At 40.9% G+C, this 25,935-nt stretch overlaps 1 protein-coding gene across 2 annotated transcripts in view; it reads right to left on the bottom strand.

Annotated features, from left to right (window-relative positions):
- Window positions 1-25,935, bottom strand: part of CCDC146 (coiled-coil domain containing 146) — a 1,211,813-nt gene that overhangs the window by 967,174 nt on the left and 218,704 nt on the right. The window contains exon 1 of one of the 2 annotated variants that reach the window (XM_086967357.1): window positions 9,524-9,692. The exons of the other annotated variant lie outside the window; for it this stretch is intronic. The gene's annotated coding sequence lies outside the window, so the exon portion shown is untranslated. Of the gene's footprint in view, window positions 1-9,523; window positions 9,693-25,935 lie in introns of those variants that run through there. 2 annotated transcript variants of the gene reach the window in all.

Raw genomic sequence — 25,935 nt, 5'->3', positions numbered from 1 at the left:
GATATTGGGGGAATAGGTACAAGCAGCACCTTATGTTTTTAGCTCTCACAGTGGCCAAGAGGGACATTGTGGAAATGTGAAAGGCAACATCTCCCCCGACTTTAGGTAAATTGAAAACTGAGCTGGATAAATGTATGGGGGCTGAGATTGCTGTTTTTGAGGCCCGAGGGTCCCTATTAAACATTGCAAAATATGGACTCGATGGACGGACTATCGTGGAATCGACCTTCCCCCCTTGCCCGAGGTGTACCCCTGAGAATGGCCCTGTTTTTCTTGAGCTATATTATTCCCACTCTATGTTTTAAAATGGATATGCTGACATGTTTGATGATACACGCTATGACGAATGCACCGCTTGCTCAAATGTGGAGTCCGGGAACTGTCTGTGTGCTATTCGTTTATCCCACCTACATTTTTTGTGGGTGTTGTTATAAGTCAGAAATATGGTTGTTGGAACAAATTATCCTTCCGCCTTTCATGCTTTGGCGGGGCGACGAACCCTACGTAGAGCAAAATACCCAAATAAAATTTGTTGTCCTGGAGACAGACTCCCTGAGGACAAATTCTCAAGCTCTGGACAGCTTTTGGCTCTGTGGCTGTCCAATGACACATTGTGTTTTCACAACCAGGGGCTCCTGCAGCAGTGGTTTCTGGACAGTTGCTGCAAGCTGTTACAGCAGTAGCCTGTGCACGTAAGAGCGTTGGGGCCGGGTTGGAGGAGGGGGTTTCCAAAAGATGACAAGGGAAAATTGATTATATATTTAATTTTCCCTTGTGGTCATTTGCCGAATGCCCCCGGCCCTAAACCCGCCCCACAGCTCTCACCTGCACAGGCCACTACTGAGCTGTTATCAAGTCATTTCTAGCAAGAGATACAGGGGACATATTTGGTTCACTGGGCCAAAGTGTGAACGTTTTTTTATAGCATTCCAGTGCTACTATCCTCTGCTCACCTTAACAGTATTTGAGATTTCTAGTGCCCCTTGCATAGATACAGGATCCCGCAGTTCCAGATCAGCAGGATGGCGCCAGGACAATCTCACACATAACTCGACAATACTGCAACTAGCAATGAACTGGAGAATAGAGGTGACATTACATTTTGTTTGTTTTGGTACTTCTAATGGCGAATTTTACTTTTCTTGGGAAAAGCAATTTCCTAAGGGTACCCAATTATCAAGCTGCAGATATTGATTCAGTTTGTGTGCCTGGTGTTGGCCACAATGAAGTCCTAAACGTGCTGTAGATTTTACTTTTAGTTCTAGCTCCCTTGATCTACAGTGTATTTCCTCCTGCCAGCCATTTTGAAGGCCTTTCACAAGAGATGGACAAGCACATTGTGGCACTATAGGTTAATTGATGAGATCCTAGACACACTGACAGTCAACTGACCATAATGTCACATGTTGGTTCAGACTACTTCAGTATGGCACCATCCTTGACAGCTGCATACATATCTTTAAGGGTCGAGATTTGTGCAAGTAACCCAACATTTTTCGTAATTTGTTCAACACTGGCTAAACCTATCCCAACAACTTTCAGCTTTGGCTTCGAGGTTTGCTAACATAATCAATGGGAACAAAATGGCTGGGAGGTTTTGCCTATGGAACTTTAAGAATAAATGCAAAAGGCTGTTTACCAATACAGTATATGTACCAATGTGATATATCAAACTTATTATTTTTACTGCCCATATTGCCATTGAGACATGAACTCAATGGACTTTTAAGTGGACACTTTCATAATCCCAGATTGGTACAATATATGCAATACAGATAGCAATCTATGTTCAGACCAACATAAAAACTGCCCAAATATCAGCTTTATGGCATGAAATGAAAAAGGTTATTTGGTGAGCATGCACAAACATTTTTCAACTAAGCTAGCCACTTTGAGGAGCACATAATCTAGAATTTGCAAGGTTTCCATATAAAACCCCCCATAGTGAAATCTCCTACTGTTGACACTTTACTAGATAGATGAGTGAGAGCTAAACATAAAGAGAGAACAGTTTAAATAATTTGAAGGGGATCCTTGCTCAATGCTACAAGGGAATCAGTATTCAGGGAAGGTGACGACTTAGCTTGCCAGAGAGTCTGAAGCTGCGCACGAATCTTGGCGATCAGACATAGCTCTGGTGTCCTACTAAAAGAATTGGTTAAGAAGCGATTCTAGAGGCCTTTATTACATTTAAAAAAATCACTTTACAAGGAAGAATCTTTATATAATATTATTGATTTTCAGACTTTTTAGCCTGTATTGTTTCTGATCCAAGGATTGCTCAATTACGTCAACCCACAGCTGATTTTCCATGTAATAAGGTATCAGGTTTAGATGGTCAACCTACTGAAGTTCTTGACGTTTTTGAAGGATTAACGTGTACTCTTTTCCTTCAAGTTATACAATGTGCCCAGGAGGAAAATATTGTTTCTAAGACATCTGGTAACACTAATGTTGGCATATTCGCAAATACAAAAATAAGGATAAGATTGACTGTTTTTTACATTAATCCATTTCTTAAATAAATGCTGGTGATAAGATAGTAGCCAAAATCTTAATTAAACATTAAACTCTTTATAAAACCAAAAATGGTCTCAATAGAGTAGGGTTTCTCTAGCTAGCTTTCCTCGTCATTTTTTATATGCATCTTACACTTTTTTACTAAAACAATTTGTTTTATTTTAATTGTTGGATTGCTACATCTATACTGTTACAACGTTGCATCTAAGCAGCATCATTAGGGCCGGCTCTAGGGCGATGCGATCGGTGCCACCGCACTGGGGGCGTTGACTTGGGATGGAGGCGTCATTTGGAAAATTTATATGATCATTGTAAAAGCACCTGCTGCGTTCCTGGCCTCCAGCAATTTTCAGACCAATTAAAATGTCAAGATAACTCTGGTGATTAATCATCTTCCTGGAAAGAGACCAGAGGTTTGCATAGTAGAAGTTTTAACTCATCCTAAGGTAGTGCAGAGGGTTAAAATGCAGAGAACATGTACTATGCAGATAACAAAGAGCATTTAATGTAAATAGGTCAGTTGGTTACTGCTTCTGTAAGAGATCTCTTTTTGTAACTTTTCGTTTATAAGTCAAACTCCTAATATAGAACATTGAGCTATTAACGGTCATCAAAAAGCTGCATGCAAACTGCAAAGAGCTATATGTTTTTTTGCCCAGTCTTTCATTATCCTAATCTTGTGAAAAGGGTTCATTTGGGTAGAAAACAATTCTTATTATTAAACAGAACCCCTAAAAATGACGTTACGTTTTAAATTCAGAATTTGTGCTTTTCCAGAAGGACTCAAACTATATTGCTTACCAGCATCGGTGACATGTCACTCCTACACTAGACCTTGTAGTCAATTTCAATTCAATTTTTCAATTTCAAAATGCTTTATTCGGTGTGTATGAATACAACCATATAGCAACAACATAATTAAAAGGAAACAGCATTCATTTGTTTACCAAATACCATCATTACATAATACAAGATTAAAATGCAGAAACATTTTTTTGTGCTACGCAAACCGTACAGTCATGTAGTTTACAGCACATTAGGCAACACATTTCTTAGTCCTAATAAAGTGCAATCACTTAGTGCAAACTTATACTGGTGGATGTACAATAGTGGCGGGGTAAAGTGCAAGGTGTTATATAATACTTCCTTTATATTCTTATACATTAGTTTCTAGAGTCTTATGTTTAAGAAAGTGCATATTTAGCGCTCATGTGCAAACTGGCATTGTAAAGTGCAAAATATTTGTTTCTTTCTTCCCCTGTCGCAATATACAGTCACCCCAGGGGTGCTAACTGGACATGTGCAAAAATCGCAATATAAAGTGCACAAGGTAATATAGGCCAAAATACACATTTTTTACACAAAAATGTAAAATCAATTTGAACAATTATAAAAACCTTGTAGTCATGTCCGATGTACTATTTCCTATACACTGACTTACCTACATATGATTGTCTCTGTGCAATGTGTGTGTGGTGTAAAGTGCCACAACACCTTACACTGGTATGAGTGGTGCTATAAAACGAAATTAATCTGAGAGACAGTGGCTATGGAGACTTGAGGGCCACTGTTAAAGGGTACTAGTGAAGGAATCCGTGGCACAGGTGGTCATGGGGGGAGAGGTGTGTGCAAACAGACAGTGTCGCACAGGGCGTCACCAGTGTTAGCCCTGAGTATCATCATCATTTAAAAAAATGGTGGAACCTGGAAAATTGTTAATGCTAGTAGCCACAGGAGATACAGCAAGATAAAAAATGAACCCATTAGCCTGATCCCTGGAGGAAAAATAGTCTTGGTAATAATGAGTGGTGTTTAAGGTAGTTTTCTTTTTATTTCTTTCCTTTAATTAGTCTTATTGCTTCCCATGCTGCTTCAAATGTTTAGAAACATTTGATGTGTTAATTTCTCTTGCTTTGGTTTCTTTGCATTGTAGGATTAATGTGCAATTGTGATGTTGTGATTAAAATATATTAATAAGTCCCAGTGAATTACAGGTCTCCACCATGGTGACCCATATTCAAACAGAAATCGTATCTTTGAGCCAATTAAATGACAGTTTTACTGTTCAAAGGTAGTTATCAACTGACAAGGGTAAGGAAGTCTGATTTGGTACAGTAGTAGCCTGTAGATTCTGAGTTTTTTTTTGCATCAAAAATATTTTTCATGGAATAAACAGAGTAACAAATGGAGGGTAAAATGACTACAGTCTTTTTTGTTTCAGCCTGAAAGAATCCCTCAAGAAAAGTTTTCAGTAAGACTCCAATCAATATTATTATCCTCTGTTGATGGGGCCATACCACTTCCCATGCTGCCGTATATCCGTGCTTACCTACATTTTCCTGAACAAGCGGATTAATGAACATAACCAGCCATAACATTTGTGTGCAACTCTTGCATCAAATCATTACTGATTTGTATTTTCCATACACACAGGAAGAAAATAGGGCATCCTAAATTGGTATTTAACACTTCTCACTATAATTCAAAGTTGCAAGGTTGGCATGTTTTAAATGATGACATCACCAAATAAAACCCTCTCTTCGAGAGCAAGGACAATTTGATTTTGACTTGCCATTTTAGAGGTCTTGTATCTCAGCAGTTAGTTCATTTGCTTGAAAATAGTAGGAACGCAATTAGTTGCCTTAGTTGTTCTCCAAGTGTCAACACCACAACAGAGCGTCGAGTCAGAGAAAAAAGTTTTAATTGAGAGCTCATTCTACCACCAAGAGAGTAAAGAGCCACAGCGAATGAAAGCAAGAGTATAAAATAAAGAGCAAAGTGCGAACAAACCAAATACATTTTTCATAAAGATATGATCCATTCGGGTGTAACACTTGGAGACAATCTAGATAGCAATGCTTGCCTAACATATGGACATAATCCACTTTAGTTTCGATGCAAACCACATTTCTGAAAATTAAATGACCTTTGGTTTTCTATGTGCACGGAATGCAAAGATGACATCCATCAGAAGGTTTTTTTTTACACTTTCAGTAACATTTAAGAACCAGAGGAAATCTATTCATTCATTTAGTAATTGGTTAATTCCCGCTTGTAAAAAAATTATATTACATCAACACCCACAAGCCAATGTGAGTGCCTTGTCATTAATGCAATGGCAAGATTCCCTTCCACATAAGGTAAGTGAAAGGATTTCTCTTTTGGAAAGGAGCTGGCAGAACGGAATCGAATACATCTATAAAAAAAAGAGTGATAGTGTCCTCGTGTGCACCGTCTTGCCTTTCTTAACACCTGAAAACCTGAAACAGTGCTGATCATTGATCATCTATCCGATGTAATCTGTGCTATCATTGTAAAAATGCAATGCCCTCTTAAAATCAAGGTGATGCAGTCTTTCTCCTCCTTTAAAGGTTGAGGCAAGGAAAAGAATGCTGGCAGAGTGATAGATTGGCCAATGTGGAAGGGCATACCAACTTTGGGAAGAAAGTCTGCACATGTTCAAAGCATTAACTTGTCTTGAAAGAAGGTGGTATGGGTGACTGCGCTGTCAACGCCTCCAGTTCACTCATGCCACATGCCAGCGTGATGGTAATAAGAAAGACTTATCAAGAGCCTTAAAGAGCAGCTGCGCAGAAGCTCAAAGGGTGTGTACATAAAAAAAATGTTGGGACCAGAGTCCGGTCCCTCTGAGACATCACAAATTGTTTTTTATAGAACGCAATCAGGTGAAAGAACCATTCGCACTACCTACAGCAAAATTCTGCTGAGCTACATAAAGACCAAACAAGTGAACATCCAAGAAAAAATGTACATCTGCTTCCTGCAATCATGGTATTGCTTGATACCTGTCGTATTCAGGGAGGACATACTTCACTAGCACCCTTCGCTGAAAATTATGAAATAATCACAAGATCCAAAAAGTGGTGAACCCTGTGAAGCGGAGACAAGGATTTTCTTTGCGGGACCCGAACTATTATATCCGGGGCACTGCTTCATAAAACAGACTTTCCATCTGTTAAATATTATGCCTAATACATGAAGAAACACTTTAAAGTGAGATCATATAGTCATAAGTTGCGAATAATTAAAAGGTTACCAAATTGAATACTCCTTTCTCTGAGATCTAATAATTACCAGTTGTGAACTAATAAGAAATTGTCAACCTGAATAGCCTATATTCACTTTTCAAGGGCACTGCTTCGTAAAACAGACTTTCCATCTGCTAAATATTATGCCTAATACATGAAGAAACGCTCTAAAGTGAGACCATATAATCATCAGATGCGAATAATTAAAAGGTTACCAAATAGAATACTCCTTTCTCTGAGATCTAATAATTACCAGTTGTGAACTAATAAGACATTGTCAACCTGAATAGCCTATATTCATTTTTCAAGCCCTGAAGAAGTCCCTGGTTGGGACGAAACGCGTTGGCGGTTCCAAAAGTGATGCTTTCAAAAGTTTTTAAAGAATGAATAATAAAGAATAAACTGAAATTGAACATCGACTTGCTCGTGGAACTAGATCCTTTCTGAACCATTTTCCAAGATTGTTATAAGTTGTGTTTAAAGTGTGCTGGGCTATCATGTGCTATTAAATTGTTGAAGGTTAGGTTCTTTGAATCAGCCTTTAATTTGAGGGAGTATAGGGAATTGTGCTTCCAGCCCGTTGTTTGCACCTTTTTCTTCACTAAAATTGATAGGGACTTGAAGACTAGTGCCGGCATCTTATGCTTTGATTCCCATTTTCTTGTCTTTGCAACTTTGGGAAGAAAGTCTGCACATGTTCAAAGCATTAACTTGTCTTGAAAGAAGGTGGTATGGGTGACTGCGCTGTCAACGCCTCCAGTTCACTCATGCCACATGCCAGCGTGATGGTAATAAGAAAGACTTATCAAGAGCCTTAAAGAGCAGCTGCGCAGAAGCTTAAAGGGTGTGTACATAAAAAAATGTTGTGACCAGAGTCCGGTCCCTCTGAGACATCACAAATTGTTTTTTATAGAACGCAATCAGCAACTGGTTGAACTGGTAAACACAAAAAGTCTGAGAGGGGTGAAAGAACCATTCGCAGTACCTACAGCAAAATTCTGCTGAGCTACATAAAGACCAAACAAGTGAACATCCAAGAAAAAATTTACATCTGCTAGTTGCAATCATGGTATGGCTTGATACCTGTCGTATTTAGGGAGGACATACTTCACTAGCACCCTTCGCTGAGAATTATGAAATAATCACAAGATCCAAAAAGTTGTGAGCAGAGCTCCGGATCTGCACCTGCAGGTATGGAAAGAAAGAAACTGACATCACCGTGCAGGGGTATCACCTACATACAACTCTGCTTCATCACTTCCAGGGCTAGTCATGATCCCATTGACATCTTGCATCTCTAGGGCCTTCTTCTAATTCCCATGACATCCCTGAGGTAAACTGCACTGAGCATGTGCCATATGGAAGTAGTGCCTCCACTGTTGGGCTATTTGTCACCTATGGCCTGATTAGAGCATCTACAAGCGCTTCCTTATGGAGTGTTAATGCTTTGTTTATATTTTATAGGCTACTGTTTTCTTGCAGAACCGCCAATTTATCTTAAGGGACTACATGTGTCATGCTCCACGAGCATCTCGACTTGGACATCCCGTATATAAGGAGCCCCACTATTGACAGTGTGCTCATTATTCAGAAGATCTTACCATAGAAGAAATGTTTCCCCGATTCCCGCTTGCCATCTTCGCTTTCATCTGTTTAATGCTCCACTCTAACCGATCGTTCTGGTTTGATCCATTACTCCTGCTGTCAAATCACTCAACGCGCCAGGATACCCCGTGGTAATAGAGCGCGCTATAAAAGTTTTAATAAACATAAACATAAACAATATCATCGGCTTCAGCAGGGGCATGGTCATTAGAGGCTCCAGAGATCTGGTTCATCTCTCTTGGTAAGAACACTGACACACTTAATCCTTTTCTCCATAGGGTTCTCTTCAGCTTCAAAGACTTTTGAATTAGTGGCGTGAGCTGTAAAGCACATCGCTAAAAGAAAAGAACCTTTGCACACTCAGTGCAAGTTATAATTACACCTTCTTCATGACAAAGGAACATTACTTGCTTTGAATTGTATTTGTACTTTAAGGTATAGCAAGATAAAGACAGCAGCCTTTCCTGGCCCGCAATCTACATTAGCCTTTCTAATTTCATATTCATTTGGAGATATGGCTAATTGGGCAGTCCCTTTAGTCCAGTCGGGCAATCCAATCCTTTATAATTTGAAACATTTTATTGATATATTTGAGAAAGTGTTTGATAATCATGCAGCAACTCTGTCCGCAGACAGGAAGTTGCTTGACTTAAGACAAGGAAATAAAGATTTGGTTATCTATTTAACTCAATTCAATCAATGGTCATTGAAACAGCTTGGACAGAGGAAAAGTGGTTTGCCATCTTTTATCAGGATCTGAAAGACGACCTCAAGGACATGTTAGCTCAGATTGATCCCCAACCCAAGTCCTGTTCAGAACTGATGAATATAACCCTACAATAGGATCAACGATGTGCTGAACAAAAAAGTGATTGAAGACATGTCAATTTCATTACAAGACCGGAGGCTAACATTATGCATAACCTTTTATTAGGCCAATCATGACAGCAGCCCCTTTACAGAAAACCAACATCCACCACAATCCAGAACTGGAACACAAAAGAAATAACAAAAGTCTCTAACAAGGAACTCACGGCCTCTTTTAAATGCTGCTCCTGTTAAGATAAGTAGCTCTGATTTTTATCATGCTATATATATTTTAGAGTAAATTGAAATGAGAGATGATTTGGTATGAGAACAAGCTTCTAATTTTCAGAAGCAGGTTGGGTGATTGTATGATAGAATAGATTTTTAATAAATGTATTGGAAAAAAAAACAAAAAATGATGCCTTTTATGTAAAGAGTAAGTATGATTGTGTTATTTTTACAAGGATTTGTGGGTTGATTAATTTTTGTTTTGTATTGAAAACATTCACTTTGAGATCAGTAGGACTTAGGTACATGCTTACCGTTAGTTTCACACGCTAGTGAGATGCGTGTCTCCAGTGTGTTGATGACGCGCATGTGAGAGGCGCGTCTTCTGATATTTCCCTTGTTTTCTTGAAGGAGCGTGAGGTCTTGCTCGGGTGCATAACGAGCCGTCCGTGGCGGTTTGACGTGGGCGCACGCATCAGAAGTGTGCTCACGTCAGAGAAGGACGTAGACTTGGATTGGCTCTCATGATCGCGCAAGTTCACTGGCGCCATCTTGAATTGGGCAAGAACTAAGGAATAATAAAGAAAGTACGGCGAAATCAGTTGCTAGGCAACCAAAAAGCTCCGAGTGGATCGGTGACAGTAATTCAACCGATCGGAGCATTTTATAGTAGGTGTTTAGATTTGGAGTAGGTAGGAGTTTATTAACAGGTGTATTTACGATTTGAGAAGTGATTTAAAGGACGAATTCAGAAGAAAGTGTTGTAGCTCAGTCCCAGGTAGTGGAAGGGAGAGTGAGTGGAGCATTAGGAGGCTAATACAAAACGCAGTAAAGTCTTCCATGAGGGAAGTTGTGGAGCTTGTGATAGAAAATAAGAGAAAGGCGAATAGATCTAAGAGGATTTCCGGTCTTGCTCTGATGAAGAGGTAGCCAGAGGAAGTAAGAGACAGAGGAAGTCAAAGCATTTGAAAAAGAAGAGAAAGGATGGGTTTAACTCTATCACCAAGAGTGGTGTCCTTGGCGACACAAAGATGAAAGGTGTCCTTGGCGGCACGCAGGATCAATCTGATGATGAAGATCAGATGGAGTCTGAGAACACTACGATGGAAGGGAATGATAACATTTATGATGAGTATGTGTTTGACATGGATCAGAATGATGATTTAACTGATGATTTGAAGGATGATGTTGCTACTTCAAGCAAGTCTGTTATCAGAGATCCCTTAGGGGGAGAAATGTTTAACCCTTTTGAGCTACGTCATCCAAGAAGTACGGACTGGTGGCCTTTGGATCACATCAGTAAGTTTATTAAAGGTTGGATCAGGAAACCCCTTGATAACGAGGTCAATATATCAAGAGCAGAATGTTCAAGGCCTCAAATAGAAAATAAGGTATGTCATACAACTAACCTGGATCCAGAATTGATCACTTATCTGTATAAGTTTGGAAGAAACCCACACAAGGATCAGGAGCAGTCGCTTAAGCAATGTCAGGATAAGTTGTTAGATTCTCTTGGCCCAATGGCCAAGATTATGGCCATGGCTGGGGAGTCTCATTTGAATGGAGATCAGGTGGATGCTGAGTTGCTCATAGGCTGGAGTCAGAGGGCGATGTTGTTTTTAGAGAACACCAATGTTAGGGCCAGATGCATAAAGCATCCATTTTTTGCGATTCCTAAATAGCAATTTTTTGCGAATCGCTATTTAGAAAGCGCAAAATGGTATGTATGTACAAAATCGCTATTTTTTAGCGATTCCTTATTATTCTTTAATTGCGAATTCGCATTTTGCGAATTCGCAAATAAAGAATAATTTGCAATGCATTTCTATGGGCCAGGAGGCCCATAGGAATGATAGTGCAATAATTCTCAAATTGCGATTTCGCAATTAGCTAATCGCAATTTGAGAATTATTTCAAGGGTGTAGGGGTGTCTCAAAGACACCCTGCTGCACCCCTGAAATTTACATGTGTGTGCATGTGGCACACATACATGCCCTATGGGCATGTATGTGTGTCACATGCCACCCTCACAAATGCCAAATAGGGCATTTTTAAAAGAAATCGCAAATTACCACCAATTTCCGATTCCTTAACACAAATTCGCAATTCCAAATAGTTACATACATATCATTTAAGGAATCGCAATTTTTGCGATTCCTTAAATGCTATGGCAAATAAGGAGTCGCAATTTTTTGCGATTCCTTAAATTGCGATTATTTGTTACATAGCAAAACATGCTAAAAGGCCGTTTGCGAGTCGAAAAGGCAGAAATTCTGCGATTTTCGGCCTTTGTGAGTCGCAAAAGCCTTGATGCATCTGGCCCTTAGTCTTTTAGTAGAGAGAAGAGAATCAGTGTTGATGAAAATTAACCCAAAGCTGGGTGAGATGGCAGAGAAAGAGTGTAGACGCTAAAGGATTACTTTTTGGAGAAGGAATGGTGAAGGGCTTAGGGAAGCACATAGCCACTTATACAGCCTTAGATAAGGCACAAAACAATACGAGGAAGGTGTTTGGTGGGGTTTTGGAAGGGCCAGCAGATGGGGATTTTATGCCTGCCGTGGATTCCAAAGATCCCATTACAACTTGTTGCAGAGGGGAGCAGGAAGAGATTTTCAAGGCTCCTCTCGTTTCTTTCCGCAACAAGGACGTTTTGGAAGGACAAGGAGTGGAAGTATATGAAGAGGGCAAACAGCTGCAGGTTCAAGAAGGGAGTACGGAGATCAATTTGGGTTTTTCCCAAGAAAAAATAGGAGGATGTTTCCAACTGCTTCAGGAGGAAAGGAACAGGATCACAACGGATACTTGGGTGTTAAAGACAGTTCTAGGGTTCTAGATAGAATTTGCAAGATTACCAGATCAAAAAGTAGAACCAAAAGATTGAAATCTTTCTCAAGAGAAGATGGAGTTGGCAGATAAGGAAATAGATGCCATGTTGCAGAAGAGTGCCATCTGTATGGTAGAGGAAGAAATGAGAGGTCATGTAAGCACTCTATTTTTGGTGGGAAAAAAAGGAAAAAGGATGGAGGCCAGTAATACATTTGAGAGGGTTAAACCAAAATGTTGTTTACAGGCAGGTCAAGATGGAGGGTATCCATCTTTTACTACACATTTTGCAGAAGGGAGATTGGATGGTGAAGCTAGATTTTAAGGACACGTATTTTACAATCCCATTGAAGGAGGAGAGTCCAATTTATTTGCAGTTCAGATGGAGAGGCAAGTTATACCAATTTGTTTGTCCCCCTTCCGGACTTTCATCAGCACAGTGGTGCTTCACAAAGGTGATGAGAGTTGTCATGGCTATTTAAGGGAGAGAGGTTTCAGGCTGATTGTTTATTTGGATGATATTATAACACTGTCACAGGATGCAGAGATGCTGAGGTTTCAGTTGCAGGAAACAATCAAACCTTTAGAGAATTTTTTTTTAATAAACAGGGAGAAATGTGTTTTGATTGAGTCATGGAGTATGGAGTTTTTGGGATTCAAGATAGATTCTATAGAGGAGATGTTGATGTTACCAGTGAAGAAGGTGAGTATGATAAAGAAAAAGGTTGTTCGTTTGTTGCAAAAGGATTCTATATCATTAAGGGACATGGCAAGCGTTCTGGGTTTGTTTTCTTCTTCGATCCAGGTGATATTTCCAGGCCCTCTGCATTATCGTGCTTTGCAGAGAGTGAAGGTGGAAGCTTTGAGAAGAGGTTTATGGTGGGGGGACCAAGTGAAGTTGGATTTGATAGCGAAGGAGGAATTAGGTTGGTGGTTACTCAACTTGGATGCTAGGAATGGAAGGGCGATCTTTGGCTGTGTCCCGGATTTTGTCTTAGAGACGGATGCAAAAGGCTCCAGTTGGGGAGCTCGGTTGAGAATGAAGGAGACAGGTGGTGCTTGGACAGATTTGGAGAGGAAGAAGCACATAAATTGTCTAGAATTAACAGCAGGTCGCACTGAGGAGTTTCAGGAAGGAAGTTGCTAAAGATGGACAATTTTTCAGTGGTTTGTTACATAAACAGTTGGGAGGTTGTAGGTCAGAGGATATTGCAAAAGAATTTTAGAGTTTTTGTCTGGAATACAATTGCATTAAGAGCAGAGTATCTTCCAGCGAACTTGAATGTAGTGGCGGATTGGAACTCAAGATATGTAAAAGTTCATTAGAAGTGGACTTATTTGTAACAAGACTGACAAGTTAGGTGGAAAGATATTTCAGTTGGTTGCCACATCCAGGTGCGAAGGCAATAGATGCATTTCCACAGAGTTGGACAATAGTGAAGGGGTATACTTTCCCCCCCTTTGCAATGATTCAGAGGGTTCTGCTGAAGGTGGGGAAAGAGAGATGTCAGTTGGTTCTTGTGACTCCTATCTGGGCGTCTCAGGCGTGGTTTCCATGGGTTATGGAATTAGCATGCGAGGTGCCTTTGATGATTCCGGCTTCGGAAGGCTTATTGACCAACGAGGTTGGAGAGGAGCATCTTTTAGTTTTGGCAGGAGTGTTGTACCTTCCTTCTTGTTTGGAAGGTGTCAGCTGTTCTGTAGCATTCAGAGATCTTTTGCAAGGGGCTACAGAGTTGCTTGAGGAGTCTTGGGCCCCAGGTACAAGTAGAAGATATAAGGCATTTGGAAATTTTGGTCAAGTTGGTGCTTGGAGAGGAATTTGGATCCTGTGGAGGTGCCTGTGGTAGAAGTAGTGAATTTTCTGGAGAGAATTTTGAGAAAGGGTTAAGTTATAGGACTATAAATTGTTATAGGTCTGCTACTTCTTCAGGTCATTCAGTGGTTGGTGGTAGGCCAGTTGGAAGTAATGCTTTAGTCTGTAGAATTTTAAAAGGTATGCAGATTAGGAGACCTCCTAAAGCTAGGTATGAGGTGGTATGGGATGTGAGTTTGGTTTTGAAACTTTTTGCGGATGGCTTTCAAACAAGTATCTTTTGAATAGGAATATTTCAGCTAAGTTAGCAACCTTGTTGTGTTTGATTTCATGTAAGAGGGTATCAGATGTCACGAGTCTGGAGGTAAGTAATATAATTTTCGGTCCGGAAGGTGTATTCTTTGAGATAAGAAAGAGAACAAAAACCATGACACATTCTATTTTTGTATCCTACGTTTGAGGATTGTAAAAAGCTTTGCATGGTAGAGTGTTTAAGAGAGTATGAGTGCAGAATGCTAGAAAAGAGGGTCATGGTGTGCATCAGTTGTTGATTTCTTTTGTTAAACCCTTTGGAGCGGTAAGTACGGCTACAATTTCAAGATGGGTTAAGTTTGCAATGAAGGAGGCAGGAGTGAATGTGGAAAGATGTAAAGCACATTCAGTATGGGGGGCTATGACAAGTAAGCCTTGTTGGTCTGGTGTGGGTTTGGAAAGAATTTTAAAAGCTGCCGATTGGTCTAATGCGGGTACCTTTGCAAGGCACTACTTTAGACCAATAGAGCACATGTCAGATGTTGTGTTGAAGGGATTTCAACATGCATAATGTTAGCCGCCGGTCTTGTAAGGAAATGGCAATTCTCAGATTAACATGACAAAAGAATCAGGATTTCATTAAAGAAGCCGATGCTAACATTATTCCGCCCACCTCTCCCTAGGTGTTTTTTATGTAAGTAGACTTATTTGAAAAAGAAAGAACGAGATAAGAATAGAAGGATTTAGTTTTTGTCTTTTGCATTTAAGTTGAATAGTAAATTTACAGAGTTTTGAGATTTAATTAAGAAGTTGGGAGTTTTAAGTGTTCAATATTGTTCTTTGTTTTCAGATGCACAAGTGTAATCATCAAGAATCATGGATAAGCCGGTTGGAAAAGGAGGAGTATTTATCGTCACAGTTTCACATTTAAAGAGGTGGAGAGTTCCATGTTAGAGATTTTTGTTATTTCTTTTGTATTCCAGTTCTGGATTGTGGTGGATGTTGGTATTCTTTAAAGGGACTGCTGTCAGGAGTGGCATAATAAAAGGTTATGCATAATGTTAGCCTCTGCGTCTTTAATGAAATCCTGAGTCTCTGGTCATGTTAATCTGAGAATAGCCATTGGTAAGGACCTACTTTCAACAACATTAAGAACACACCTCTCAAGGAGAACCAGATGAGATTGGGTCAGTAATATCAATTCTGACTAAGGAAGAAAAAGAACTAGGATGTCAAAGTGGCCAGTGCCTGTATTGTGGCAAAAATGACATTTTGTCAAAAGCAAACCTTTTCCCAGCCAAAGGATTTTCTAACAGAGCAGTTAGTGCAGCGGATACAAGTGCAGAAAACTAGAGAGCCTCGGAATAAAACTGAAATAAACTTTTACTGACAAGGTTGGCAGTGTTCTGGCATGATAGCAGGACATGGGCTTTAGAAATGCAGATGCTCTTTTATTTTACACTGCTTTGAGTTGTATTTACTAAATTAGCAGAGACCTGAAACATGAAACACAATATATAATGGCCTTCACCCCCAGAGAACCTGAAAATAAAACTTCAAGCTGGCATCCACATCTGAAAACAGGCGAGTTTAGAAAGTCATTTTTAAAGGCAAATCATGCCTTACGAATAGGAGAAAGCTTTCTCTTTGTGAAGTCACTAAAGAAACCATATTTGAGTTTTGGTTTAACCTGCCCTAGATCCGACTGTTCTGATCTGTCCTGAAGCCATAGGCTCTTCGAACGTCTAAGTAGGACATAACTCCTTGGAATCTTCTGAAACCCTGGTTGTAATGACCCCACAGCACCTTTGACATCATGGCTGACATAACGTGCACCTGTGGTAGCATGGGGAATTTGTGGTAAGGCCCTGTTGGCCTCTTAGGGTCTGAGTTTTAGGGTGCACTCAAGTTTGAGTGGACATTCTTTCTTCTTGGTTCTTGATATAGTGTTATAAAATTGATTCAAAGGATTTCCTTGTTTTCTTTACACTGTCTAGTCTGTATATAATCTTGGCAAATGTTTCTATTGTAATATTAAACCCAATGAACATTTGTTCAATAATTGGGAGCAGTTTATACCAAATGTCTGGCTCTCCTTACATAAAGTTGATCTTAAGGCTGCATTTCGCTGCATGGAGCTTTTAATTAATTTGTCTCCTTAGTAAAAAATTTCAATAGTTTGATGTGCAGTTCTTGTCTTGCTTCCAGTGTAAGTGTTTTGCTTGTATGTTGCATCAATAATTATTCCTCTATACCCTCCTCATAGGCAAAAACAAAAAATTGTTTTTTTTTCTGGCAGGTGTATGTCAGAAGCACTTTGGACTGAAAACCTAGAGTCAATCAACATACTGACAATGATATTCATATTTGTATTTTCAAACAGGCGGAGTCGCAATGGGATGTCCGTTTGCCCCAGAATTAGCTGTACTTTTCATGGCCTCCTATGAAGATACTTTCATCTATGAAAACAATCCTTTCTCTCAAAAGATCAAATATTGGAGTCGATATATTGACGATATTTTCTTCACCTGGACTGGGAGCGAAGACCAATTAAAAGAATTCCATCTATGGCTAAACAATCGCACCCAAGAAATACAATTTAGCCTTAACTACACCAAAAGCAGAATGCCATTTCTAGATGTAGAAGTATACCCAGCAGAGGGAGGGCTGGTCACAACCTTGTACAAAAAACAGACAGACCGGAATAAGTCACTCCACTTCTCAATTAACCATCCGCGAAGCCTGAAAGATAATTTACCCTATGGCCAATATTTGCTAATTCGTTGCAACTGTCACTTCAAAGATGAATATGTAAGTAATGCCACCAAATTAACCGAAAACCTTTTGTAACGAGGATACCCCAAGAAGCTACTTAAAAGGTCAATAAAACGCGCTTGGTGGATGCCGCGAGAAAGCCTCCTTGAAAGAAGTGTCAAAAAAGAAACTAATAGGATTGTCTTTTTTTCAACGAATTGTTCCAACTCAAATTTGCTAAAAAAGGTGATTGCTAGCAACTGGCATTTGGTGAAAAATTTGCATACATCACTGAATAACAAACCATTGTTCGCATTTAAAAAAGATCGGAGAATTGCGAATCAACTAGTCAGGGCGGCCCTTCCGCCGAAAGAACAAATCACAATTAGATCCTTTGTGGGCCTACCACCCATTGTAGGACATAAGAAATGCGGGACTTGCACATGTTGAAGGGTCTATTTTCAAGTATAAGAACATTTTCTGGAAACACAATTCATTCACAAATTGTAAACCATGTTATGTGGTTTATGGGATCAAGTGTCCATGCGACCTCTTATATATTGGTAAGACCAATCAAGAGATCAGAATCACACAACATAAATCGAGAATAAAAATTAATATACTGACTGCTCCGCTGGTCAATCATTGGCATACAATGAACCACAGCGAAACTGACCTCAAGTGGACCGTTATCTCGAAGGTTGAACGTGATTTAAAGAGGTGGGGATCTAGATGCAAAATTGTCTATTAGAGAAGCAATGCTTATTGTTAAATTCAACTCTGCCATGGAAGGCCTTAATAAACTCTCAGAGCTATACAAGCTAAATTAAGATACAACCAGCTTCCCTCCTCAGCACTAGATACACCATCTTGTGGTATCAGAAAATGCAGAATCTAAAGAATTTAAGGCCCACCAAGGACTACATAAGTTATAAGAGACATGCCATAGTCCATTCACGCAACCAATGCCTATTAAGCTTTCTATACATTCTATTGAACCTCACAACCCCATCGCCCACGATGCATCTCAATAAATGTGGCGCCATACAATACGAATTTGTCACCAGACAGCTAGTTACGGTAGGGTGAAGCTCTCAATATTTTGCATTTAAGCTTACAACTCCATCTCCCAAGATGCACCTCAAGAGATGGGGCATTATACGACACAAACTCGATCAAAAGCAAATAACCGAGCTATGCCTCAATTATGTTTACATCCATTTTCATTTAAGTTGACACCTGCTATTGGAGAAGCGTCCGTTTTACTGTCTTGATAGAGTTTTTTTTATCCTGTACTGAAGATTCGAAACGCACACAATACCTCAAACTACAAATCCCATGATGCTTGGATCGTGTCAACATCTTGCATCAAGCAAACTTCAATGCCCAGCAGGCTCACCCCCACGATTCAAATTCAACCAGGAAATCGTTCAGGGTTAAATCACTGCGTCTTTCACCGAACCTACACGCCTTTGGAAAGACAGGCTGCGTGACAGAGAACGCTCCCCCAACGAAGGTAAGAGAATTCCTGTAGCTCGGCATTTTCGTGACTGCAGACTACTCCCTGGCTCAAATCGACAGTGATTCTCAACCGCACTCGTCTTTTTGCAGGTTCTACAAACAGCCATTGGCACCGTGAATATATTCAGGAAGACGATTAACTTAAAGTAAGCAGAACAATTCACACTAGATACTAACAAGACACTCATTAGTCACCTTGAATGACTGTATTGTTTTTACAGATTTCCTGTGCATCATATTAATACCCCGCTCTATTTTTAGGGGTTTTTCAAGAGATGAGAGTGGGCTATAGATATGAACTTGCAACTGTGGTTGTTAATGGATTCACCATAGTGATTGGGGTCCATTGCTTCGTCTCTTCCAGTTGTTTACGCCGGGCATTTCACAAATTAGGGCACATTTCAGCCATAAGGTAAGAGGTTTAAAGAATAAGTGGCAGATAGTATAGTAGTTGTTGTTCCCACTCATAGTGACAGAGACATTCTTTTTTCTTCTCCACAGCTATGAGGTCCTGATGAGAACTCCATACTCAATAGGGGTTCGAAACTCGTAGACCGGTTTGCTACACCATAAGTCTCCTCAAAAATAGCTACATATGTGACAGAATTTTCAAAATCAAACAAATTACTACCTATGGTGTTACTTATATGTACCATTGTATAATAAATTGTAAATAAAGTATGTGTGTCGGGTGTGTGTGAGAGTGTAAGAATGGAATGTGTAATGTTGATCAACGATGTAAAAGCAGAGGATGAATTGTTTTACTATGAAATTGTTTTTCGTATCGCTTGTTTTATGTTAATTGTGAAATTTGGTGAAATTTAACCAACGAATATCGTAAAAATAGATAAAAATAAAAAGTGATTCATTCAGACTGATTGCCGAGCCTTGTACTCACACTAAGTTTTATTATTTTTCTTGAGAACCCTAGTTGGTCGATTCAGAGATAACAGCATTGGCACTTGTTTAGTTGTTTAGTTATTTAGTGGCTTGGCCTTACTGTGGGAAGCCCACACCCAGTGTTGTTTTCCATTCATATGTGTACAGCACCAACCACCATTGGTATGGAACCCCAGAATTAAATTAAAATTGCTGGTACTGGTGCTAGTCGATTTAGCCTGAACGCCACTGAGTTTCTTACTCTCTCGGGTAAAACAACTGATGTTCCTAAACCCCATTACTAGTACTGTGTCTATTTCCTTGGGTCAATATGCTGTTCCACTGTGCCCCACCTCTCCTGCTAAATTGATTAGGCGAAACCTTTTCTGTTAACAGAAAACTAAAAAATTGCTTTGGAAGCAAAGTGAAAATGAATGCTGGCCTTGACACTACCTACGTTACCCCTATTTCTTTGTCCATCAAAAGAAACCTTTTATGGCTTCCTATATCCACATATTTAATTCACATTGCCTCACATAGTACTCCATTAGTCCAAACCTCTGACGAAGTTCAAAAACCTCCGTGATTTACTAGTTGTTTTCTTTTTGCTCATTTAAACAAATTCTCTTTATTATTCCCTTAGATATTTGCCCTTATTGTATCTTGATTTTGGTATTTCTTAACATTATCTTTCATGCATATAGAAACGGTTCATGTGTTTATCTTTTTACTTAAAGATTATTATAGAGTTAAGATTATAACAGTATGGATCTTTTCCTTTCTCCTGACCACATCCTCCCTTTGTTCTTCTTTACCCTCCCTCTCCTACCCCTTCTCTTTTTAAAACAAATATTTTTATCTTATTACTTTCATGTAACGTTCTTTTAATGTACCAAAGACTACTTTTTTTTAATGTATTGTAGTTCTTCGACCTTAGCTAAATAAACTCAGGTGTTAAACTTAAAAAAAAAAAATTAATGCTGGAGTAAATGAGTCTTCTAAAGAAATATCTCATGTTTTAACCCAAGTCCCATCATCTTTATGGACCCAGCACATTTACAATGTACGCTGTATTTTGGCCACAAGCACCTTTAACATTCATTTGAACCCACTGAAGAAGCTCTACTGCTCACCACACTACCTGCTCAGTCTTGAGCTGGAGGCAGGATTTCACCCTGTTATTGTTATGATTTCCACTGTGTCTATCTACAATACTCCTACTCTACTCATCAAAAAGCACTGTAAAAATATATATTGCGTTGGGTAAAATTGGAGCCATTAATAGTCATAGATTACCCAGTTTTTATTTTGTACTGAGCTCAGCCCCCATTCTTTCAAGCATTTTACTCACAGCCACCTGTTTTACTGTTGATGATTTATGTTTTGCACGGTCTCTATTCGTACACACACTGAGAGCAAGTTTATTTTCACATTTTCATTCACCGCGTCTCAAATGATGTGGGCTTGGCCTTGTTGGACCTGGGGTTACCAGTCCACCTAGGGTAGCTTGGCTCAAGTGGTAAGGCCTATCTCTAAGGCTAATTGTTGCCCTTGCGTCTCACTCAATACAGTAGTCCAGTGTACTTCCACCCAAAAATGACACCACACCTTGATAGAAAAATATGGAATGCTTTATAGAAATCTTTAGATTGACTTGTTCCTTTAGCAGTGTAAAACTTTAGCACATTAAGCACCTCCACATTTGATTATTTGCATGAACAGAGCTCCACATTACATTGCATAAGGTGATACACTTTTCTCCAAAAAGATAAGAACTCAGCGAGAACCCTGGCACCTTAATCTCCCAGCAATTATTATACAGTTTAAATTAAGTAAACAGCAAGATTGATGCTTCCTTTTTGTGAAGCGAGACTGTACATTACCCACGAGGATTCTTTATCATTACCATGGAGATACAGGGGTTTAGCAGACAGTTCCACAGATTATACACTTGTAAATTGGTTCAAGCAGCGGATTATCTAAATGAAAACAGGCAGGTTATTTATTCATATCATGTAGTCATTTGGTTCACTCTACCACCACATTGGATTGACAGGCTATCTCAATGATACTTCTAGGCCTTGAATGATCGGCATAAAAATATACCTCTCAAACAGTCAGGTCTTATTCCTGGGTCAGCCTTGTTACCCTGACTTTCATCAGCTGGGAACTATAAACTGTATTCAGAAATCTCGCTCTCTCACAGGGAGACTCTACCCAGGCAAGGAAGAGACTGGAACAAGCGAGTCCAGTACATAGGGACCACTATCTGTGGCGCAGTTTGGCGGGTTTGAGTTATCCAAAGCCTGTGTGTCACTTCCTAGGCCACAATCGCTGTCACCGATTAAGGTCTAATAACGATCTTCCCCCACCCGCCGGACTAGATTCCCAGTTTACTTTGTCTTTGCAATTCTGTCAGGCAGTTCTTAATCAGGGCCCGATCTGTTTATCCTGACGTGGGAAGGCTCCACTCCGGGGCTGGTTCCACTCGCCTTCCCAATCGATGCTCCTCACCTTACCGGCCTCTATAGACGCTCGTCAGCTTGCCAGCCTCTGGTGACGCTCGTCAGCTTGCCGGCCTCTGAAGACGCTCGTCAGCACTTCCGCATTCCTCTCCTTGCCGGCTTCACACGGAAAGGACCCCGCCTAGACCCGGCCTTCTCCAGCTTTTCCCCTCCCCTTCCGCCGTCGTAGCGAACAAGCCGGGAGGAAGTTAGTCAGATTCCTCCGTCCCCCAGCTGCTCCGGATGGCTCCCGCTTCACTACCACAGTGGGGGGAACCCGCGCAAGAGACACTCGCATGAAGGAGAGGATGACGGCAGGCAGTAGAGGGCACCTTTCTCACGGCACACCAGGGTTCCCAACGGTGAGTTCAGCTTCCCGCCTGAAGGGCCAAATCTCTGCTTTCCTCCCTCAGCGCTCCCGCAATAACCTGGGCTCCTGGCAGGTGAGTTAGGGTCTCACAGCACTGCTGAACAGAACGCTCCAGGCGGTGGTAGGGAGAAGGCTGATAATACCACAGTTCTTGGCGTCTTTTTAAAATCAGACGCCCCCCACTTCCTAGTTCCCAGTCCAGCTACCCACAGCTCATTAGAAGTAGTTCAGGGACGTTTTACCAGAGGCACTAGAAGGGATGGAGGAGCTAGCAGGAAATACACGGTGGCAGGGTTTAGTCAACAGGTAGGGGGTCATGTCAGTAGAGAAGAGTAGCCGGCCCAAGGGACGATCTAACCCCACTCAGTGCGCCTTTGTTGTAAATAGATTAGGTAGGCAGCAAGACACGTCTTCAGGTTATTAAGTTGGATTTATTAAGTTAGACAAGGTAAGACAGCAGAGCAGTAAAACCCCACAGCTGACCAGACCAACTGCCAGGGCTGGAATCCCCAACACACCAGATAGAACACACATAGGTAACATGGGAGATAGAGAAGGTAGGAACACTAAGAAAGGACTACAGACACCAGGTAGTCATTTTGATGTAAGTATAAATATACAACACATCTTATCCCCATAGAAACAAAACACAAATGAAAGACTCAAACACACAATAAGAGTTAAAGCATGGAGAAAGAAACATAAAACACTTAGGAGGTCAAAGACCTCATAAACTTCCTGAACAGGGAAAAAGAGAATCAGGATCAAGATGTGAAATAAGATGAAGATCACTATGACCACCTTCCCCCTTCAATTGACAAAAACGAAGAGCCAGTCCACTCTCTATACTCCATCATTGTGGCCATCAAAAACGGAAATAGAGAGTTCACTTCCTCCAAGAATATTTGTCTGTCGCAGCTTTAAGCTAACTTTGAATAAAGGACAGTTCTGGACGAATGCTTCCGAAGAAAAATTTGGATCCAGACTTCTTACAGTCCAAAAGCTAGATCTGAACCAGGTATCTAGGTTCTGGGTCTTTTCCTCGGGTTGTAAGCCTCTGGTTGTTTATTAGGCTTCCGAAATTCCTTTAAATTTCATTTCTCTTGCGGACAACTTGCCTCAGCACTGTGGGCTAAAAGTCTGGTTCAAAATGCAGAACATTTATGCCGCTTCAAAGAACCACCTCATCACAACTATGTTGTGGTACTGATGCGCTAGTCATTCATGAACCTCGGTCGTGAACCCTGCCGGTCCTGGGACTCTCTTCGTCCTCTACCGGTACAGAGTGTGGGAGTTTTGTCTTCCACCAGTCCTGGGACGTAGTCTCTCCACTCCCGGTCCAAAATCTGGAACTTTTGTCCCCTTCCAGTCCAAAGACATTCTTCTGTCCCCACCCATCTCTTGGTTCAGCGGGTCCTGGAATTTACTTTGTTCCCTTCCAGTCCCGGGACATTCTTCTGTCCCCACCCATCTCTTGGTTCAGCGGGTCCTGGAATTTACTTTGTTCCCTTCCAGTCCAGGGACAATCTCCAGTCCCACCCATTTCTTGGTTCTTCGGGTTCTGGAATACACTTTTCCGACTCTCCTTTCTTGCTTTTTTTTAAAAACATATGTCTCCATAGACCACAGGAGTCTCCAACTAGATCCATTGTGGCACTGGGGCGTTTGCCCGCTTCCACATGAGACCACTTACGGGACCCATTGTCCCCTCCTGGTTCTGGGACCTTGTCCCCCTCCGGTCCTGGGACTTCCTCGTCCTCTCCCGGTACTGATTCTCTGACAGACCTTGTCTGGACCTTCCATTGGGCGAGTCATTCAATACCTTTGTATATGTCCTCCTTTGACATTAAACCAGATTTTTTTTATTATTATTATTTCCCCTTCTGCCTCATGTCTAGAGGCTCCTCTCAGTCAAACACTGGAATTGCCTAATGCCACACTGCCAATTGCTTAAATAGTTCTTTAATGAAATCCGTGGCCTCTATGAGTGAAGATATCTCTTTTTCCATTTAACTTTACTTACTGTTCCTTAAAAACACTGGAATTCAACAAACTACTCACTGAAATTGATGATGACGATCGAATTTTCCATTTAATAAAAATAAGCACACAAAATGTTTCCCAAATCCACAAGGTGGCAGTGTTGTGAGAGACTTTTTTTTTTTCAAAAACCTTTATTGTTCTCATCAAAGTGTACACTGCTATAGAGATTTGACAGTAAAACGTTGAGATTATCGTTATCTCCCCATTAACTTCATTCCGTGGCAATTCTACACACCGCACTTGGGAAGCGTTGCGTTGTGCTCCGCTGACACCGTTGCTATGGAAACCCAAATGCACAAAGCAAGAAAATAGAAAATGGCCGCTTTACACTGCGTGCTATTACGCAGTGACGCGCTCCACGTCCTACTGGGGTACAGGTTGAAGAGCGGATGACGCAACAACGCTGGAAGCCGGAAAGAAGACTCTGCTTCACCACCATGGCGCCCGAATATTCTAACATGTCATCAGACCACAGACGAATTCTCCGTGAAAGGATCTCTCTGTGTATGAAGAGCACAGCAGTTGGCAGTTGAAGCAAAGTAAGATTGCTCAGCAAAGTTTAAGCATAAGCTGTTACCAGACCATTTTAGACTTCCTCACAACTGTATTTCCTTTTAAAATCGCCCGATTTTATTTCCGTTTCTCACACTGTAATTTCCTTGTAAATTGCAGGTTCATTTAAACTTCCTCACAACTGTATTTCCAACAAAAATGACAAGTGTCTTTTACAATGCTTGGTTTCATTTTCACGTTTCTCACATCAAGCATTTGATGGCTATTGCAAAGCTTGAAGCAAATGGGGAATACTTCTGGCATTTTAAAGAGTCACTATTTCCCACTCTTAAGAATATCTTCTAAAATCGTCAACATTACTTTTAAATAATTGCTGCAGGTGTACGATCTCTTATTGTATTTTCCTATTACTTACAGTTATTTCACGTGTATCACTAACTGACGGTTGGTATGACCCACACTTCCTTACTTGACTTTCTTTCTTTTTTTTTTTGAAAACCTTTATTATTCCTTCACAGTTTTACACAGCTTGTCGCCTACAACCCGAACGGGCCGGCCGCTATTCAAGGTGTCAAAGGAGAACGTTCTTTACAATGCAATTGTGCCGGTAAATTGCCGGATTCATGAAGGTAAAGATCGGTATGCGAGTGGTGAAGGTTGAATACGAATGGTCCATGCTTGGTGAGTGAGGTTTTCATTTTCAGTTTTTTACCTAAAGAAAGAACATTCAAAACTCCGGGAAATCACAGTACGATCAATGAGTGTGCTTATTGACAGTTAGACATGAGTTTATACCTGAGTGGAAACCAGCCTCATGCACGCCCACAAGACAAGTTAGGGTGTGAGCGAACCATCCCTACCCCCCCATGCCCCCCTGAAGTACCCCCCACACTAATCAGCCCTCCTCATTCCACCCCGTCTTCCTCACCCGAGTCTAATGGGTCGTCCTCAGGCAGTGGATCGCAGATGTCGCCCCGGTAGGCGTTCCATGGGGACCACACCTTGTTCCATTTGGACGGACAGGCCCTGTTCAAGTATACCGCCCTTTCTGTGATCATGGCCCTGTCCATATTTATGCACCACAGTGAGGACGACGGGGGGTCCGCCACCCCCCAGCGCTGCGCGATGTCTCGCTTAGCCACCATCATCCCCAATGTTACCCAGAGACGGCCATGCCGGGACAAGTCAGTTGGCTCCCACACGTTGAGGAGGCATCGTCGCGGCTCCGGCAACACTGAGACCCCCAGCACC

The sequence above is a fragment of the Lissotriton vulgaris genome, chromosome 1_1 (genome assembly GCF_964263255.1).
Source record: "Lissotriton vulgaris chromosome 1_1, aLisVul1.2, whole genome shotgun sequence".
Taxonomy (NCBI): Eukaryota; Metazoa; Chordata; class Amphibia; order Caudata; family Salamandridae; genus Lissotriton; species Lissotriton vulgaris.
This window is presented reverse-complemented; position numbering and strand designations above follow the sequence as displayed.